The 22401-nt window shown below is 35.5% G+C and overlaps 1 long non-coding RNA gene and 1 other non-coding gene across 2 annotated transcripts in view; both read right to left on the bottom strand.

Annotated features, from left to right (window-relative positions):
- The window catches only part of LOC134810063 (uncharacterized), a 595943-nt gene that overhangs the window by 357057 nt on the left and 216485 nt on the right, over positions 1 to 22401 (bottom strand). The window lies entirely within an intron of this gene.
- Positions 21586 to 21659, bottom strand: LOC112209334 (small nucleolar RNA SNORD81). The gene has a single exon (XR_002944075.1). It is a non-coding gene; the product is annotated as a small nucleolar RNA SNORD81 (small nucleolar RNA).

The raw sequence follows: 22401 nt of genomic DNA, 5'->3' as shown, positions 1-22401 counted from the left end.
GATCAGGCAAATAAACTGTTCTTTATGCAAAAATTACCAAATAAATTAACATGAAATATTCATATTTTACCTCCTCTAAGCCAAGGAATGAAAAAAAATAGGATGATAAAAATGTGTTAAAAATAAGCTTACATTTTCATGGTAAAAATATTGTCTGTTGAACAGATATTTTGGGGAAAAGCAGAGGTGGAAATATTAAAGACACATTCATGCACTCTCCTCAGTATAAAAGAGACACATTTTTATTCTTACAAAATGGAAAGAACTTATATCTATATATGAAACCTCACTATTCTGACTTAACCTAAAATTACATTTACACGTCTCCTTATATATGGGGTTTTTATTTTGCAGAATGTTTTATATCTTTTCTTTATCCCATTTAGAAGAAAATGTGAAACACTTCTCATGACATTATTCTTTTATAAATGGATACAGACCATTTTATTTTACTGAGCAGTTTTAATTTATGTCTTTTAAATTTTCTACTGGTGGATATTTACATTTGAGAAAGAGATTTCTAGTTGTCCCCGGGGACTGTTCCCCCATTATCCCATAGAAATGAGAGTTTTATTTGCATATCCCCATGTCTTGGCCCCTTCCTGAGTCCTGTGATGTCGTGTGGAATTGACCATGTAGGTGAGCACAACCTCCTAGAGAGTTTGGAGGGGCAGTCTGAACAGAGCTTGAAATCCTGGAAAAATTGTGGAGCAGGGTCATTATATCAGAACTTCATCATTTATTTCTAAACTAAACATAACTTAAGAATGTCCCAGCTAAAATTTTAACAGGAACTCCATCTATCAAGTTACAAGGTATCCATCCAATCCAACACGGATGGCAGTTAGGAGAGTCCAGCTTCCTCTCTATCTCTGTTTCTACAGGCAGTTCTGTTCCTCTTAGTTTTACTTGCTTTCAGGAATTCTACTATGAAAACAATGACTCACTCTTGCCTCCTTCTGTCACTCATAGGAGATCCTCATGTCATGTGCCTCTTCACATTTTATAGTCACCTCTGTCTCTTATGAGAAAGGATAGGTCTTCCTCTGTAGGTACCCAGCCTTCTCAGCAGAGGCTGTTGGTACAACACAGCTTTTCACTCAACTTCTGGGAAGGGTCAGTGAAAATTCAGCAAAGTGTCCTGAGATGATGGGTAGTAGAGATCTTTTATGCATTATTCAAAGACTTGATTTCAAACAGGTTCATGTACAGATTCCCTCTATATTCAAAGCAACAATCCCTCTCAATATTCAGGAAATATAGCTTTGCCTAACAGAGCTACCAGAGTATTTCTGGAGATTCTCTACAAAAGACCTTACTTTTCACTTGATTTTACCTGTACCCATCTCCAGTCCATTGGTAACATTATATTTTTGCACTCTATTTTTGGATACTTTCAAGTTCTTCCCACTGGTCTTTTGTGACTTCAGTATAAATGAGAATTATACTTGGATATCTGCTTAGGCAACCTTAGTATTCTACAAGGGTTCAAGGAGTTTACATCCCCATCCCCCTCAAAAAGAGAAATTTGAGAGACACAGCTGTATCAACAAGTCACATCTTTGGATCAGTGTAAAGATATCCCTATCTTTAACACTGTGCCTTACACATTACCAGGGTGTGAACATAATGTAACTTCATTTATTTCTAAACTAAACATAACTTAAGAGTCTGAATTCATAACTTGATCTGAGTTAAGCAACATAAATTAGAGTATTCCATCTAAAGCAGGTTTTCTCTGCCTAGTCCTGTTTATGAAAAAATAGGATGATGAAAACATGTTAAAATAAGCTTACATTTTCATGGTAAAACTATTGTCTGTGGGACTGATATTTGGGGGAAAAGCAGAGGTGGAAATATTAAAGACACACTCATGGACTATCCTCAGTATAAAAGAGACACATTTTTATTCTTACAAAATGGAAAGAATTTATGTCTATATATGAAACCTCACTATTCTGACTTAACCTACAATTACATTTACACCTCTCTATATATATTGTGGTTTTATATCTTTCCTTTATCCCATTTAGAAGAAAATGTGAAACATTTCCCATGATATTACTCCTTTATAAATGGATACAGACTATTTTATTCTACTGATCAGTTATTAATTTTGGTCTTTTAAATTTTCTACTGGTGGATATTTACATTTGAGAAAGAGATTTCTAGTGGTCCCCAGGAACTGTTCCCCCACTAACCTACAGGAACGAGTTTTATTTGCATATTCTCATGACTTGGCCCCTGACCATGACTTGATGGTCATGGCTGAAAGTCCTAATATTATATATTGTCTTTTGATCACTTAAGAAATAGGACTCAGGAGTTAAGCCTTGGCCTGTCAACTACAAAGATTACATTTCACAATTTTTTTTTGTAGCTGAGAGTTTGTAAATGTAGCTAAGGGCTTGAATAAATTTGGGCTAAAGGAGCAGAAGTAAATTGTGTGATTCCTGGTCCAACTACTTTCAGATAAGGTCCCATATTGATATCAACCAGCAGTATCAGCTTCATTTCATCCATAATGATTTCACTTTTCTCCTCTATTAGGCTTCTGGTCTGAACACTTGATTCTTCATCCCATTCTGAAGACAATTTATAGAGCAATCCCATTCCCATTTTTTTCCATGCTGTGTCATATCATACTTGAAGGTGTTCCCTGCTTTCAAAATTGCACAGAAGAAAAGTAGTATTCTCTATGTGGAGACCTCAGCTTTCAGAAATCACCCCTTTCTGTTTCTTAATTTTTTGTCCTCTCTATATTTTGATGGTCTGAAGGACAAAGATGCTACCCTGCTCCCACTCATGCTTCTAAAACTATCTGTTCTCTCACCTTGGAGCTTGATAATAACACATTTAATATATGGCTGGTGGAAAGAGAACAGAAGGAGGACAGAGACATCAGTTCGTTAGAGTTACATATGTTTCCTCATTTTTAAAAATTCACATTTCATGAAGTGTCATTGACCTAGCATTTCAGAGTCCCACTTTTTCTCTCCCAGAAGTCCATATATGGAGTGATTTTGAGGGAGTAAAAATGTTTTTTAATTTCTCAAGTTGTTAGATTTCCACAGATTATTTCATTATGCCAATGAGAAACAATGTGACATGAAAAAAAGAAGAAAGAAAGAAAGAAAGAAGGAAGGAAGGAAGGAAGGAAAGAAAGGAAGGAAGGAAAGAAAGAAAGAAAGACAAAGAAAGAAAGAAAGAGAAAGAAAGAAAGAAGGGAAGGAAGGAAGGAAGGGAGAAAGAGAGAGACAGAGAGAAAGAGGAAGGGAGAGGAGAAAGAAAAGAAAGGAATAAATGTACCCACTCTACACCTAGCCACTGGATAAAGAAAAGCTATTCTGTTCGCTTTCTTCCACCACTTTGCTATGTACAACCCTCCCCTTCTTCCCCATTTTATAGCAAAGACAGAGGTGGAAGGAAAAAGCCAAAGGAGAACCTGCTTGATCAGGGAATGGAGAAAGAGACTCTTGAGAGTTAGAATATTAGAGGCTCCTGAACATCACTGATATGAAAACATTTGAGAGCAAAGTAAGATGGTAAGAATTATTAGGCTAATTATTCATTTATCTTGCACATTTATATTCAATGATCCAAGTTAAACAGAACAGTAACTTTTTATTATTTTGGGGGGATTCAGTGATAATTCTTCAAATGGGAATCAAAACAGAGACTGGAAATTATGTGCCTGAGACTTATATGGACTGTGGAGGATTTCTATTTGGAATTTGGGTATGAATGTGCAACATTCAGCTCTACTTTCTCAGATGAAGATTGTATTAGTCTGTTTTCATGCTGCTGATAAAGACATACCCAAGACTGGGCAATTTGCAAAAAAAGAAGTTTAATAGACTCACAGTTCCACATGGCTGGGGAGGCCTCATAATCACAGCAGAATGTTAAAGACACATCTTCCATGGCGGCAGACAAAAGAAGAGAACTTGCTCAGGGAAACTCCCCTTTATAAAACCACCAGATCTCAGATTTAGTCACTATCATGAGAATAGCACAGGAAAGACCTGCCCTATGATTCAATTATCTCCCACTGGGTCCCTCCCATGCTTCCTGGGAATTGTGGGAGCTACAATGCAAGATGATATTTGGTGGGGACACAGCCAAATCATATCATCTGGCACCTCCCAAGTCTCATATCCTCACATTTCAAAACCAAAGATGTCTTCCTAACAGTGCCCCAAAGTCTTAACTCATTTCTGTATTAACTCAAAAGTCGACAGTCCAAAGTGTCATCTGAGCCAAGGCAAGTCCCTTTTGCCTATGAGCCTGTAAAATCAAAAGCAAGTTATCTACTTCCTAGATACAATGTGGGTACAGGTATTGGATAGATATGCCCATTCGAAATGAGGGAAATCAACCAAAACAAAGGGGCTAAAGGCCCCACACAAGTCCAAAATCCAGTGGGGCAGTCAAATCTTAAAGCTCCAAAATGATCTCATTTGACTCCATGTGTCACATCCAAGTCATGCTGGTGGAAGACGCAGGTTCCCATGGTTTTGGATGGCTTTACCCCAGTGGTTTTGCAGGGTACAATCTCCCTCCTGGCTGCTTTCACGGGCCGGCATTCAGTGTATGCAGCTTTTCCAGGCACACAGTGCAAGCTGTAAGTGCATCTACCATTCTGATGTCTGGAGGATATTGGCCCTCTTCTCACAGTTCCATTAGACAGCTCCCCACTCAGGACTCTGTATGGGGGCTTCATTTTCATTCTGCACTGCCTTAGCAGAGGTTCTCCAGGAGTGCCCTACCCTGCAGTAAACTTCTGCCTGGATATCCAGGCATTTCCAAACATCCTCTGAAATCTAGGCAGAGATTTCCAAACCTTAATTCTTGACTTCTATCCACCCGCAGAAGTCCACACATGGAAGTTGCCAAGGCTTGGGGCTTGCACTCTCTGAAGCCATGGCCCCAGCTCTACATTAGCTCCTTTCAGCCATGGCTGGGGTGGTTGGGATGCAGGGCACCACATCTCCAGGCTACACACAGCAAAGGGACCCTGAGCCCAGGCCCATCAAACCATTTTTTCCTCCTAGGCCTCTGGGCCTGTGATGGGAGGGGCTGCCGTGAAGACCTCTGACATGCCCTGGAGATATTTTCCTCATTGTCTTGGGGATTAACATTCAGCTCCTCATTACTTATTCAAATTTCTGCAGCTGGCTTGAATTTCTCTTCAAAAAAATTTGATTTTATTTTATATTGGATTATCAGGCTTCAAATTTTTTGGACTTTTATGCTTTGCTTCCCTCATAAATCTGAATGCCTTTAACAGCACCCAGGTCACATCTTGAATGCTTTGCTGCTTCAAAATTTCTTCTACCAGATACCCTAAGTTATCTCTCTCAAGTTCAAAGTTCCACAAATCTCCAGGGTGGGACAAAATGCTGCCAGTCTCTTTGCTGAAACATAACAAGAGTCATCTTTGCTCCAGTTCCTAACAAGTTCCTCATTTCCATCTGAGACCATTTCAGCCTGGACTTTATGTCAATATCACTATCAGCATTTTGTGCAAATCCATTCAACAGGTTTCTAGGAAGTTCCAAACTTACCCACATTTTTCTCTCTTCTTCTGAGCCACCCAAACTGTTCCAATCTCTGCCTGTTACCTAGTTCCAAAGTTGCTTCTACATGTTTGGGTATCTTTTCAGTGGTACTTCACCCCTGGTACCAATTTATTGTATTAGTTTGTTTTCACTCTGCTGATACATACCCAAAAACGGGCAATTTACAAAAGAAAGAGGTTTATTGGATTTACAGTTCCACATGGTTGGAGAGGTCTCATGGTCATGGCAGAAGGTGAAAACCACGTCTCCTATGGCGGCACACAAGAGAAGAGAACTTGTGCAGGGAAACTTCCCTTTATAAACCATCAGATCTCAAGAGACTTATTCACTCTCATGAGAATACCATGAGAAAGACCTGCCCCCATGATTCAATTATCTCCCACTGTGTTCCACCCATGACACATGGAAATTGTGGGAGCTACAATGCAAGATGAGATTTGGGCGTGGAAACAGCCAAACAATATCAAAGATCATTGTCTTAAACCTTAGCTAGCTAGTTTAAAAACATATTTTGTCTTGCCACTTGCTATCTCTTCTGTATTCACCTTCTACCTTCCTCTAAGCTTTATCATCTCCAGATTATTGCTGTAGATTGGTAACTGGCCTCCCTGTTCCACGTCGCTTCTGCCCTTGCTTATTAAAATGTAGTCTTCAAAACTGACAATTTTTTTTTAATACATAAACCAAATCCTGTTTGGAATCCAGGAAATTTGTACAGTAGCTTCCCACCTCCTTCAGAAAAGGATCCCAAATCCTTGCAGTGACTCATGAGACCCTGCCTAGTTTACAGATGGCATCTATGGGCTTTTCTCCCACCACTCTGATTCTCGCACGCTCCTCTTCATCCACACTGGAGTTTTTGCAGTTTCACTGCACCTCAAGAATGCAACAGCCCTGAGGACTTTGGGATTGCTTTTTTTTTCATTCTGGAATTTATATTCACTATGCACCCAAGTTGCCACAGGACTCATTCTTTTATTTTTTTCAAGCCCCTGTTTACATGTAAAACTTTAAAGATGTCTATTCTGCATGTTCAATTTGAAATAAGAAGCTTCCTTTCTTCCTGTATTCTTAATTCTGAATTCCCAATTTTATAGTTTTCTTCATAGTTTTTATCACTATCTGACATATTATGTTGGTGCTTAGTTATTTTCTTGACAGTGAGAGTGTAAGCTTTACAAATCTTGCTTTCTACTACATCTACTGTGGCTAAAAATGCCTGACACTCAAGAAATATTCATTGAATGAGTGAATGAACAAATGCTGTATCCTGAGAAAAGAGTGCAAATTAGTGAGAGGGGCAATCCAGTTTGAGCCATTAGCATTTGGAAAATATTGTAGTATATAGATGAATACCAGGAAGATGGTGGCAAGGGTGGCATAGTTTCTGAAACTTCTTAAAATTAAAATAGGCATTGCAAGGAATATAGCAAAACCAAAAACTCAAAAGACAGTATCTCTGACAAAACTTGATGACAATATGTGAGTAGGCAGGGCAGAGCAGGGCAGTTACAAGCCCTACGTGCTGTGAACATGAGGTGTCTAATGGGTGTGAGAAGAGAAGCCCTGTTTTGCTAAGTGTGCACAGACATCTCTGAGAACTGGCTCATAATAATGGCTGGGGGTCATGAGAATCCAGTTGGCAAATGGAATGGAAGGGGATCCTAGTAAGTTTAGAAAGCCCTCTGTGCTCTGTGCACTTTTGAAACTCACAGTCTGAAGCTTTCTTCCAGAATAGTGCTCAACACTGAAGGGAGAATGATTTGAAATATCCAGAATAAAGGAAATACAAGATGAAGACAAAAGTGAGAAAGGATGCAGAGAAGGCAGATCTCAGGAAGCAGGGAGAATTTTTTTTTCTCTTTTTGATCATTTAATGAAAACTATAGAAGAGGGTTTTAGAGCAACAGAGATGGAAAAATTGTCTTGCCCCTTCCCATGTTTCTAAAGGTACAGAAAAATTTATTTCACTTAAAATTTTTAAGAAAAGTATTACAATCAGAATCTATATACAAACACTAGGTGTAACATATCAAAATGAAAACACTTTTACAAAAGAAACTCACGTAATATTAAAAATGGTAACCTAAATTTTTAAATGAGCAATTGATAGTAAGAAGATGAGAGCCAAGAGAAAATCACACAAATCAGAATTATTTTTACAAATTAAAAATGGGATCATTGGTCTAAATGATGACTTGAAAAGAGGGGGTACACAAATAAAGAAAAAAAGGAAAGAACAAAATTTTAAGAAGTCAAGAAAAAGCTAGAAAAAACATAATACAGGAGCAAACAAACATAATGGACACTGTTTCAATAGTTACCTGAGATAGAAAGAATAATTTTTAAAGTTTAAAAATAAATGAGAGGAGGCTAGGTGTGGGGGCTCACGCTGCACTTTGGGAGGCTGAGGTATGTGGATAGCTTGAACCCAGGAGTTCGAGACCAGCCTGGCGAACACGGTGAAACCCCATCTCTACTAAAAACACAGAAATTAGCTGGGCGTAATGGCACACTCCAGTAATTCCAGCTACTCGGGAGGCTGAGACAGGAGAATCGCTTAAACCTGGGAGGCAGAGGTTGCAGTGAGCTGAGATCACATAACTGCACTCCAACCTGGGTGACAGGCATGAAACCCTGTCTCAAAATAAATAAATAAATAAATAAATAAATAAATAAAATTAACAAATAAATAAATAAAAATAAATGAGAGGTATAAAAATGTATTCAAGATAAAGTGATACTATGGAAGACTGACAAAATAATCTAATATATATTTAATAAAAGTCCCCAAAAGATAAAACCAAAACATTAGAACAGACTCATACTAAAACTATTGGTCAGTGAAATATTCTTAAAATAACAAAAATAAGCACTAAATAATCTGAATATTTAAAATACAGACTGTATAACTAAAATATTCTGAAACTTTTGAAAGTAAAATAATTAGACATTTTTAAAAAATTAATTGAAGATACAAATAAATAGGGAGATATATTTGTGTACATGGCCAGGAAGACTCAATTTTGTCATTATCAGTTCTTCCCAACTACAGGAAGGCAGACTCAAGGCAATCCCAATACAAATTTCAGCAAGGTATTTTGTGGCTATAGAGAAGCTAATTCTAAAGTTTATATGGAGTACAGCATGGTGGCTCATGCCTGTAATCCCAGCACTTTTGGAGGTCCAGGCAGGGGGATCACCTGAGGTCACGAGTTCAAGACCAGCCTGGCCAACATGGAGAAATCCCATCTCTACTAAAAATACAAAAATTAACCGGGCATGGTGGCGCATGCCTGTAGTCCCAGCTACTTGGGAGGCTGAGGTAGGAGAATTGCTTCAACCCAGAAGGTCGAGGTTGCAGTGAGCTAAGATCAAGTCATCACATTCCAGCCTAGGCAAAAAAGTAAGACTCTGTCTCAACAAATAAATAAATAAAGCTTATGTGGAAATAAAAGACCTAGAATAGCTTACCCCATATTGAAGAAAAACAAAAGGAAAGAATTGACATTACTCAACTTTAAAACCTACTATAAATCTGCAAAAATCAAGACAGAATGATATTAGTGAAAGAACAGGCAAACAGATCAATAGAAGAGAACAAAGAGCCCAGAAACGAAATCACACAAATACAGTTAACTCATCATAGACAATAGAGCACAGGCAATTCAATGAAGAAATGAGGATTTTTTTCAACAAGTGATGCCAGAAAAACAGAATATCCACATGCAAAATAAAAAATATAGACACAGATGTTATACCTTTCACAAAAATAACTCAAAATTCTTCAAATACTCAAATGTAAAATGCAAAGCTAAAAAACTTCTAGATGACAATATTGAAAAAATCTGTGACTTTGGGTTTGCTACTGCATTTTCAGATACAACATAAAAAGCTCAAACAATGAATGAGAAATTGACAAGTTGGACTTCATTAAAATTAAAACTTCTGTTCCAAAAAAGATACCCTTAAGAGAATAAAAAGACAAGCCACAGACTCAGAGAAGATCTTTGCAAAACACATACCTGATAAAGGACAGTTATACAAAATCTACAAAGAAATCTTAAAATTCAACAATAAGAAAAAAAACAGTTTTAAACAGACAAAAGATCTGGGCTGGGGGCGGTGGCTCACTTCTGTAATCCCAGCACTTTGGGAGGCCGAGGGGTGCAGATCACGAGGTCAGGAGATTCAGACCATACTGGCCAACATGGTGAAATCACATCTCTACTAAAAATTCAAAAATTATCTGGGTGTGGTGGCATTACCTGTAATCCCAGCTACTTGAGAGGCTGAGGGCCGGGAGGCAGAGATTGCAGTGAGCCAAGATCTTGCCAACTGCACTGCAGCCTGGTGACAGAGTGAGACTATCAAAAAAAAATTTGAACAAAAACCTTGCCAAAGAAATTATATAAATCTCTAGCAAGCATATGAGAAGATGCTCAAGGCCATGTGTCATTAGTGAATTGCAAACCAAAACAACAATGAAATACTACAGTGAACCTATTGGAATGGTCAAAATCCAAAACACTGACAACCCGAACTGCTGGCGATGATGTGTAATGATAGGAGCTCTGTTTCATTGTTGGTGGGAATGCAAAATGGTATAGCTAATTTGGAAGAAAGTTTGGCAATTTCTTACAAAAGTAAACATCTTATCATTTGATCCAACAAGTGAGCTTTTTTTGTATTTATGCAAATCAGTTAAAAACTTACGTCCACACAAAAGTCTGCACACAAATGTTTACAGCAGCTTTACCCATATTTGCCTGAACCTGGATAAAACCAAGATATCTTTCAGTCAGTGAATGGATACATAATCTGTAATACAACCAGACAATGGAATATATCTATCACAAAAAGAAATCAAAGATGAAGATATGTGTAATAGGAAAGGACCATATATGCAAAGTGACCCCTAAATGCCAAAGGTGCCAAGATACCAAAGAAGAAGGCAGATGAATCCAGTTGTTTGGTATTGGTTGATTTATTAAGTGAAATTGCAGGCAGAAGCATGGTATTGAGCAGCTGCAAGACAAGTAGATCTCTGCACTGTTACCTCCCAGACCCAGGGCTTATATACCATAAGGAAAGGATATATGTACTCTAGCACGACAATTAAAGGCACTCTTCAGAACAGGCAAGAATACTATGTTTGTCATGGTCTATAATTTTGCAATAAATTTGAGGTTACTTTGTTCTTACACTAGCACAGTAAATAAAGTAGGAATCAGGCGGCATTCATGGGACCGGGGCTAGTCAGAGTTTAACATAGCTGATTAGCATTCAAGATGAAGTTACTTTAGTCTCCACAGCAGGAAAGGCATGGAGAAAACTTAAATGCATAATGCTAAATGAAAGAAGTCAATCTGAAAAGGCTACATACTGAATGATTCCAACTACATGACATTCTGAAAAAGGCAAAACTATGGACACAGCAAAAAGATCAGTGGTTGTCATAATCAATTTTTCCGGGAGTTAGAGGGGAGAGAGGGATGAATACACAGAGCACAGAGGGTTATTAGGACAGAGACACTCTTTTATATGATGCTGCAGTGGTTGATGTATGCTTTTGGTATGGACAAACCCATCAAGAGTGAAGTCTAATGTGAGCTACGGTCTTTAGTGTGAAAATAATTTATCAATATTTGTTCAATTATAACAACTGTAACACTGCAAGATGTTAATAAAACAGAAAATAAGGAGGGAGCCTGTGAAAGGGTAGACGGGTGTTCTCTGTACTTTCCTCTCAATTTTTCTGTTAGCTTAAAACTGCTCAAAAACTAATGAATTACTTGAAAAACATAAAAATTACAGACATCAAAAAAATAAAAATCATTGTGTATCCAAGCAAAAACGTCTAAGATGTTCAGATTATCATAAGGTTCTAACAGCAACTCTCTATCCATAAAGTAATAATATGCGAAAAAATGTGAGTAAAAGATTTTTATACCTAGCCAAACTTATCTTTAATTAGAAGGCCATGAAAAGAAACATGTTTGAAAGTGGAAGAACTCAGAGAATACTATTTCCAGGAGACTTTCCAATGAATTTGCTAGACAAAAACAAGCTTCATGTAACTAAAATGGTTGAGATGCATCTACACAAAAACTGATGAATTATTTCTTAGGCAGTGGTGTATTGAGGGGAGCACAAATAGCAGAAATTGCTCACTCTAGTACAGGGGTGTATTTTATCACTGTAATTGTTCCAAATTGCCAGTTCATGGGGTTAATACAAATCATACTGATCATAGGCAATTTTATTATTGTTTATATTCTCTACAAATAATGCATTGCCTTCTTATCTATATGCAGGACAGATCATCACCACCAGCCCACTTTGACACACCATATAAATTAGGCAGTACTTTGTTGAGTTGAAAATGAAACAGGAAGAAATCTTAAGAGAAATATAAAATACACATATCCTAAGGAGAAATTTTCCCTTCATTTTTGAGCACTGCTCTAAAAAATTCAGCTTCCTATTTTGAGTAGTTCATGACTGTATTCGTCAGTTCTCACACTACTGTAAAGAAATACCTGAGACTGGGTAATTTATAAAAAAAAAAGGTTTAATTGGCTCATAGTTCTGCAGGCTTTACAGGAAGTATGGCAGCTTCTGCTTCTGGGGAGTCCTCAGGAAGTTTCCAATCATGGAAGAAAGGGAAGGCAAAGCAATACTCCTCATAGCAGGAGAAGGAGCGAGAGAGACAGTGGGGAGGTGCTGCACACTTTTAAACAACCAGATCTCATGAGAACTCACTCATTTTCATGAGAGCAACACCAAGGAGATGGTGCTAACCCATTCATGAGAAACCGCTCCCATGATCCAATCACCTCCCACCAGTCCCCACCTCCAACACTGGGAATTACAATTCAACATGAGATTTGGGTGGGGACACATATTCAAACCATATCAATGATAAATCTTTTAAAAATGGAGGCTGAAGAATGCACCCTTTATGTTGCAAAACTGTCACCGTCAGGACCCGTTGTCTTTTCAGTAGAATGAAGCCTGCATAAAGACAGAAACTTCTCAAAAATTGAACCACTCCTGATAAGAACAAGTAAGATTCTTATTCAAAATCCAAAAACCATGAACAAGATTTTACCTGAAGAAAGTAGAGAATTGAAGTGGGAAAAAATGATTTCTTGTTTATAGATTTCAAGAAATATTTTTACTTATTGTACAGAGCAATTGCACAATGAAGTGGATCATTCTTTATTATCTTCCCAGGATGGCTTCTCAATTGCCCAAGATGAACACACACACACACACACACACACACACACACACACACACACACACACAGAAAGAGAGACAAACACACAGTGGAAGACACTACTGAACCAGGCATCATGTCACTCCTGTGTTTTGTTCTCAAATCTGTTACTAACTGGTTGTGTACCCTTAGGCCATTAAGTATAACATTGGAGTTTAGTTTCATCATTTATAACATAAATGAGGTTTGGAATACATGATTTCTAACATCTCTATGTGAGCTAAGCAGGAGTAATTGAATGGGAATCATGGTAAAAACAAGAATGAGTGAACAGAAAATCAGGCAAGTGAGTAAGATACAGTTATCAGGAATTGGAGTTGATCACATGATCCATGTAGAAATCTGTAATTGCCCTCTTTACATCTTTGAGCTTAGTTATAAAATGGGAACAAGTTACTTCACAAAGTTATTGTTATTGTGCAATAAGTTACATGACATTTCCCTGTAAAACATTAGGTGTATACTGAGATCATTAAACTGGATAGATATGAAACATTTTTAATGCCTCTGGGCTGCTTTTCATATATGCTGAATTTGAAGCTTTAAAGTTTAGAAGTATGTGGAGTTTCAACCTTTGGAATCTAGTTAGATAAACAAACCTCTCCAGTACTGTATCATTTCACTCAGTTAAGAACCTCTAATTACCTTCCTGCATTCTCCCTTCCCTCTCCCACCCAAAATCAATCTTTTTTTTTTTTTCTCCAAAGGAAATCAGGTTTCTAGTTCAAATTTACGCCTCTGGCATCACCAATTACAACCAGAAATAATTTCCTTATTATTGTGGTAAACTTGGATGGACTATGTAAAAATTATGAGTTCCCCTTATCCTGGCCCAAAGGAGTATTTCATCATTTCTTATGAATCACGATAACTTTCAAATGGAAAACAAAACCACCTAAATGTTTTGCCACTTAGTAATTAAACAGGGAAAAGCTGGTGGACAAAGAATCTACACTAAGTCAACTTGCAGGGAAATGAAGGCCATGGCCATATTTTATCTTGGTTATCAACCTTTGAGGCTCACGGCATAGCATGTTAACTGAAGAGGCTAATGTGCACAGTGAGAAGGTGGTAGGGTAGATATGAGAAAAGTAAGAAAAAGTAGTATTATCAAGTGTTTTAACTAGTCAAGTCTTACTAGGGACTACCACATTTATGTTCTTTCTGGCAGAACTACAGTTAACTGAAATGTAGCTCTGGTTTCCGCAGCTGAATGTAAGTTATATTTAATGGGCTAGGAACTGGACTCTGTTAATCATCGTGGAAATGAGATGCATGCAATTGCCATTCCAAATCTATGACCCAGTCACTGATGTATCTTTTAAATCTGATGCACAAAGACAAACTTAAATTTGAAATATGCCTTCAATGGGAAATATGTTTTCAGAGGGGATATATGAATATGCATATGTGGAAAGGAGAAAAGATAAAGGATTATTATAAGGCTTAAAGCATGTTAATATAGATATTTTTCAAATACCTTCAAATTATGCAGATTTGGTTCATAACAATTAGAATTTACATTAGTTAACAAATTGTTCCCACATAGGAGCTTTGAACTAGGAACTCTCAAATGTACTTCTTTTAGCCAATCTGTTTTATGAAGTGATGTCCACAGACTCTCTACCTCATTATGTGCTATGGACTGAATTGTGTTTCACCCTAAATTTATATGTTGAAGCCCTTACTCCTACTATGATTGTATTTGGAGCTGGGGCCATTGGGAAGTAATTAAGTTTAGGTGAGGCAGTGAGGCTGGAGCCCCCAAGCTGGGATTAGTGCCCTTATAAGAAGAGACACCACACAGCTTGCCTTCTTCCTCTGTCTTTGCCCTGTGAGGACACAGCAATAAGGTGGTCTTCCCTTTGCAAGCCTGGGAGAAAGCGCTCACTACCAAACCAAACCAGTCTCCCATAGCCCCATCTTCAAACATTTCTAAAATAAAAAATAAGGCTTCTGAAATATTTGGCATTCAGCAGCCGTTGTGTAATACTCAAATGGATATAAATGTGCTGTGGGGATTTTGAAAACAAAAAGGAAAAACTCACTAACAACTTTACAGTAACATCCCATCCTGAAATGTGCCCGAAAAAAATAGTCCAATACAAGAAGACAACCTGCAATGCTGGTGATAGTATAGAACTTTTGACTTCAGTCTTAAGATTTCATAATTAGTTCTGTGAGCTGCTGGCACTTTGATACCACTACATTTGGTGACATAATTCAGACAGTTTTTTAAACAAGCATATGATGAAAGGTCAAAAGATGAAAGAATCAGCAAAAATACACTGCGGAATTTCAGCAGTTTTTCAGATTTTAAATTGTTCTTAATTATTTTGTAATATAGTAAGATCCCATGGTAACAAAAATTTTAAAAGGCATAATTCTAATCTATACACGACAGCTTAAAATCAGCCTTTCCCCCTTATGTTCCTAGTAATTTAGAAAAAAAATATGCAGATTCAAAGGTTGGCAAAACTAGAGATGGATTCCAAGTCGAGTTTCTACAGGAGATGTATGGTAGGAAGCGGAGAGCAGCTGCGGAGAAAGACCAGTGCTAACAGGTCTCTAACGAATTAACAAGACTATATTCCCTGAAGGTGAAGCAGCACAGTGTAAAAGCTATGTGTTGTGTCTACAAAATGGATATAGGAAGTGGATCCCTAGAGCTGTTATATTTTACAAATGCATAGAGGTTCATACTATACAAAGAATGACATAAGCAAGCCATATTTTTAGACTGCAACCTATCTGTTCAGCAGCTGGAAAGAAGAGGTCCTTTGTTTATGAACATCAGTTAGCCTGAAATACTTCCTTGCCCCTTACTCTATCACAAGACCCTGCAAGAAATAGCTTCTCTAGGAAACCCAGTCCTTTCAATAATGAATAATTGAGAGGAGCCAATTAAATATCAATATAAGAGTGTCATATGAATAAAGAAAGCAGAAGAACATGATTAGTAACAGACAAGAAACTGCTCACCACATAAATGTTGTCATGTAAGAAAGGACAATTGAAATCACAGGGTTTTTTTTAGTGAAATATAAAGCAATTAATTATAAAAAGTAAGAATACAAAGCAGAAATCTAAGAACTTATATGAGTTCGAAGACAGCAGATAGCTGAAATTGAGCTCACAGAACTCCATTCTGAAAAAAAAAAAGAAGAAAATGTAAAATTGCCACAGAAAGGAAGTAAAATTGAAGAAAACATAGTTGAAAAAATATTAAGATAGGATAATAAGAGATTCAGAAGCTGGGAATGAGACAAGTAAACAAAATGTGTTGGAAATAAATACTTTTTAAAAACAATTAAGAAAAAATAATAGAAACAAAGCACAAATTTGATTAAATATATGTATAGCTGGAGTTTCTGAAGTGGAATTCAACTATTATAATAAATAATTATAATTTAGGAACATTTTCTAAAATTAAAGATGCCACAAAACTCCTCCAAAGAGCATCCACTATACCAGGAAATATCTACCCACATTTGTCAACACTGGAATATACATTACTTAAGTTGCAGAACTTAAAAATTAAAAAAAAATTCCTATAGTCACTTTTAAAAGGAAAATGGCATCAGGATCTAGTCACTCCATAGTAGTCAAGAACAGATGACAATGGAGTGATAGTTACAAGATCCTGAAAAAAAGACAGTGTAAGCCAAGGACAAACTTAACAGTCCTCAAAAACAAATGTTTTAGTTGGATAGTTTTGAGCATGCAAACTTTCTATCTGGGGAAAACTACTGAAGAAAAACCTTAGTCAATTCAAATATGACTGGTGAAACTATAAGAAAACTTAGTGCCAATAAATCTGCACTATGCAAATGTTAAAGGAAGTTCTTCTAGCAGAAGAAAAATAACACCAGATGGAATCTTGGAAAAAAATAGCTCCAAATATGGGATATTTGAAGGTAAGAATGAAAGAGATTTTTAAAAATTTTATTTGAAGAAAAATTGGAGGAAAAATAATAATGTATTGTTGGATATATAACATGTGTAGAACTAAAATATAAAATACAATTTATACAAGAATAAAAGGGAATAAATGAAAGTATAAGTTCTTATATTATATAGGAAGAGCTATGTTACTATTTGAAGTCAGATTATAATGAGAGAAGATGGACATTATTAACCCAAGAGCAGCCACTAAAATTTAAAATTTAGTAGAAGGTTAACAGGCAATTGGAGATAAAACTATATACTCAATATTTTTGTCTAAAGAAAACAAAAAATAGGGGACAAAGGAAAATCAGCAGATAGAAAACAAATAACCAGATGATTCTTTAAAATCCAACCATACAGTACATTAAGTGTAAATGAAACAAATACTCTAATTAGAAGAGCTTTTCAAAAAGAAAATTTGACTTTGTGCTGTCTAAAAGAATATCATTTTAATTTAGAGATTAAGATAGGCTAAAGTAAAAAGAAAGCAAGATGATATAATAGTACAAAATTATTCATAATAAACTGGATAGCTGTATTAATGCCTGGAAAAAGAGACTCTAAACATAATATCACAGATTATAAAGGAAATTTCATAATAATAGGTTAATTATTTATCAAGAAGATATAATAATCCTAAATGTTTATAACATTTGTAACAGAGTTTCTAAATATATAAAGTTAAAAAAATGACAGAATTGAAAATACAACAGACAAATTTACAATTTTAGGTGGGGATATTAAACACTCCTCAGTAATTCATTGTCTATAGGTAATAATGATATAGAAGACTTAACATAGTCGGTTAACTTGGTTTAAATGACATTTATAGAACACGCAACAACTGCAGAACAAATATTATTTTCAAGTGCACATGGTACATTCACCAAGAGAGATAATAATTAGTAATCAGGTGAGTTTCAATATAAAAGTTTGATATTGCATACATGTTCTCTTATAATAATGAAATTCATTTCATAATGATATTTGGAAAATCTGTAGTATTGGGATGTTAACATACTTCCAAATAAAATAGAAAATAAAAGAAATAGCATGGGACATTTTAAAATATTTTGAACTAAATAAAATTAAAAGGCAACTTATTAATAATTGTGGAGTATAGTGGTTTGCTATACAATTTTAGCTTTGAATTATTATACTGGGAAAAAAAAAGGTCTAATATTATAATCTAAGTTGCTCTCCTCAGAAACCCAAAATATAAGACCAAATTATGTCTAACATAAGTAGATGAAAAGAAAATATAATAAAATTAAAGTCAATGAAAGAGAAAAAAAATAGAAATGTCAATAAAATAAAAATTGATGCTTTGAATTGAATAAGAAAATTGATACATCTTTGTATATCAATAAAGAATAAAAGAGAAAATATAAATGACTGATTCAGAAATAATAGAGGGGATATGGCTAAAGACATTAAATGAATTATAAAGGTTTAAGATGACCAACTTTATGACAATAAAAAATGCACATATTCATTACCACTCAGCATATGAGGTAAAGTTGTAATATAAAATTGGATGTCTAATTTTATTATCTATGTTCTTAATTTTTATATGAATTGCTGCCAATTTTATTGCTTTCTTTTAAATATTTCAAAAACTATAACTTATAGGATTGCCAATAAGTAGAAAACTTAGATACTACCTTTTCCCATCCTTTATTTTATTTCAGTGTAAACATGGCTTTTATTTAACTATTTATATTTTCTTTAATACAATTTTTAAGAAATTGTACAGGTTTCATAACATTTTATTGTCATCCTGTGCTTAGATTTTTCTGCCAGAATGGAAAAAAAAAAAACATATCAATGGGCTAAAGAGAGAGGGAAAGTGAGTAGAAGGGACAGCATGTAAGAATGATCTAATATTAGAAATATATGCATTTTTACCTAAGAAATTTATTGTTAAATCTATGATTATATATTAAAAGAGGTCTCTGATGATAGTCTGTTTAACCCATGATGGTATCCAAAATGTAGTAACAAATTTATTTTATAAAGACCATGTGACTCATTTCAGTGGTGCCATTAAAATCATTGATTTTTAGAACACATAAATGAATGGATAGTTTGTGGCCCATTTTATCATGACTTCAATTGATTAATTTATTGACTACCTTTCTCCTCTGGGCAGAAATATTCTTATCTATCTCCTATCTGTCACTCAATAAACTAACCAGGACTAATAAGTACCCCTCACATCTGAATATTTAATTAGAACAAGAATAAATAACTGAGAGAAAGTGTTAATACACTGAGACAGAAGTCCAGTCAGTTTGATCATCTACCTTCCTTACACTGCAGAGTGTGTTAGTTCAAAACTCCACTTGAGCATCTCCCACATGCTGGGATAGGTACCATCATGCAGATGCTTCCTAAAATTAGCTAGTAGGCGAATTTTTTTTAACCAACAACTTAGTCACAACGTATGATAAAATGCTCAGGTATTCTAAAATGCCACACATGTTAAGGCATTCCTTTCAAGAAAGGTATCAGAACATCTTTGTGCAGGGATTGTTGTTTAGGTGTGACCTCTAATGAAGTTCAGGTCTATCCAACAAGGAGTAATGAAGAAACAGGGAGTAGGAGGTAAAACAGTACAATATAAATAAGCATGGAAAACAGTGAATGGCAGGTGTTTTGTGATTAGTATATTAATACACTGGCAACACAGAGGGTAGTTTCAGTGAAGAGGTATTTTGACATCAAATGCAGAGCACCTTTATCATTATGCTGATGAGTTTAGAAAAGATTAAATTGCAATTATGGTTGGGGTCTTCCACAACAGTTCAATTGAGAATGAAGATCTTAAAGGTCATTATCATGGCTGGAAGGAACAGAAGATAACAGACAACAAGGGAAAATTTCATTTTGAAATGGTGTGGGGAAATCCATATTTTATGTCAGAGTTTTTAGTTGTTCAAATTAAACCTTGAAAAAATTTGAAATATGTATTCACTTGTAAATTTAGAACATCTATATAAGACCCCATAAAAAAGCTAAGTGTTATTCATCCATAAAAAAAGAATGGAATTCTGTCACTTGCGGCAGCATGAATGGAACTGGAGTTCATTATAATAAGTGAAATAAGCCAGGCACACAAAAATAAATATTGTACTTCTCACTCATTTGTGGGAGCTAAAAAGTGTATTTCAATAGGCAGAGAGCAGAATGGTGGTTACCAGAGGCTGGAAATAAAAGAGAGGAGGAGGGAGATGAAGAAAATTTGTTCAATGGGTACAAAAATACAGCTAGATAAAAGGAATAGGTTCTAGTATTTGATAACATAGTAGGAAAATTATAGTTAACCACAATTTATTGTATATTTTTAAATAGACAAGAATGGTAATGTTCTCAACACAAAGATAAAATTAATGTTTGAGGTTACGGATGTCCCCGTTATCCTGATTTGATCACTACACATTGTATACATGTACCAAAATATCACATGTATCCTAAAATAATTATGACTATGATATAGCAATTAAAAAGCTAAGTGATAAATAAAATTTTGATAAAATATTTTAATACAAATAATTAGCTGAAGTGTTGATATCTTATATAGATAGGCATGTGTGTATATTTAAGTATGTGTGCACATGTATTATGTTGACGCAAAACATAAAAATTGTGGGTTTTGCCATTGGAAGTGATAGCAAAAACCACTATTACTTTTACACAAACTTAGTATGTAGAAAGTTTAAAGTAAACAACCCAATAGGAAAATAAACAAAGATTCTTGATATGGTTTGGCTGTGTCCACACATAAAATCTCATCTTAAATTGTAACCCCCCAAATCCCCACATTTAGAAACCATGTGGTGGTAATTGAATCGTGGGGGCAGTTTCCCCCATGCTGTTCTTGTGATAGTGAGTGAGTTCTCACGAGATCTGATGATTTTGTAAGTGTTTGGTAGTTCCTCCTGCGTTCATTCTCCTTCCTGTCACCTTGTGAAGAAGGTTCCTTGCTTCCCCTTACCCTTCTGCCATGATTGTAAGTTTTCTGAGGCCTCCCCAGCTAGGCTGAACTGTGACTCAATTTAACATCTTTCCTTTATAGATTACCCAGTCTTGGGCAGTTCTTTACAGCAGTATGAAAACAGACTAATACAACTCTGAATAGGTAATTCACAGAAAAATAAATACAAATAACAGAAATATTCATAAAAACATGGTTAACTTTTCTAGTAATAAGTTGCAAATAGAAAAGAACATAAATCATTATTTTTGCTATTTAATTGTTAAAACTGAAAATGTCTGAAATAGTGCAATGTTGGTGAGGTCATGGGAAACCAGACATGCTCTAGCATTCTGCAGTGGGTAAGAAGACAGGCTCTGAAATCATTATGATGAGGATTCAAACTATTTTCTAGCTGAGTCACTTTGGGTAATCTGCCTATCAGATCTTAGCCCTCAGTATTTCCTCTTTCTGAAATTCACTCACTCAGTCATCACCATGGTTCTCTACCTCACTTGATGTAGTTTGCTACTAAAATACTAGCATATTATAACTGTCAACCTGATCACATGTTTAAAGTAGCAACACCAAATTTTATATTATTACCCATCATTCCTTACTCTATCTAAATTTACCTGTTAATTTTAGATAACCAAGAAAATGTATTTATTTTAACTACTTATCTCCTCTGGTAGATTATAAACTCCATGACCTTGGGGCTTATCCATGTCTTCGTTCACCAAACAAAATAATAAACATAGCAGAGCAGACATTCAATAGCTATATACTTTTTAAAGAATATCTGACCTATTATTATCAAATAGTCAGTGAGAGAGTTTAAGTTGGAGTGAGATTATCGTATATCCAAAAGCTATTTTTGAATAAATGAATACATGAGTAATAAACAGCTGGGGGCCTAATTTTTCTCATTCATAAAATCAGGATAATAACAACTGCTTGCTGTGGTCATTTTGAAGGTGTTTAAATATGATTCAATGTCTAGCACAGTTTTTGCACATAGCTATCACTAAACATGTAATTGAAATTTTTATTTCTTATTGCTTTTCTACAATTTCAGTGATTTTCCTTTTTGAATAATCGAATTAGTGAAAATAATTTATTTTAATGCTTCCTTAGGACTGCTTTCTTTCTAAATGTATCTTGTTTAGGTCTTCTGATTGCATATATCATTGTTTTCAATATTTATTTTTTATATTGCTGTAGGTTAATAAAGGTTTTAAATTGCAGTGGGTCTTCATTAGGAAATTACATTGAAAAATATTTTCGGTAGCAGAGTTTATGAGGACTAAGCTCTGATTTTTATCTTGCCCAAATTCCTACCTAAGGGGTCTGGAAAGTTACGTCCTAGAAATCATAAATTCTCATCAGGTTGGTTATGTAACCCTGTATATTGTGACTTACTTTCCAACGTGACTCTGACATAACATTACGAGACAAGGAAGAAAATAAAAATATTTTACCCCAAAACATGTATCTTTGCCATATCTTGAAATGCCCTGCAAAGCTATACTTTGTAGGGGAAAATTTGCATCTGTGAAGAATCTCTATGAACATAGCTAGATCTTTTTCCTTCGGGCCCTCTCAATCCT

Source organism: Pan troglodytes, chromosome 4, assembly GCF_028858775.2.
Source record: "Pan troglodytes isolate AG18354 chromosome 4, NHGRI_mPanTro3-v2.0_pri, whole genome shotgun sequence".
Lineage (NCBI taxonomy): Eukaryota > Metazoa > Chordata > Mammalia > Primates > Hominidae > Pan > Pan troglodytes.
This window is presented reverse-complemented; position numbering and strand designations above follow the sequence as displayed.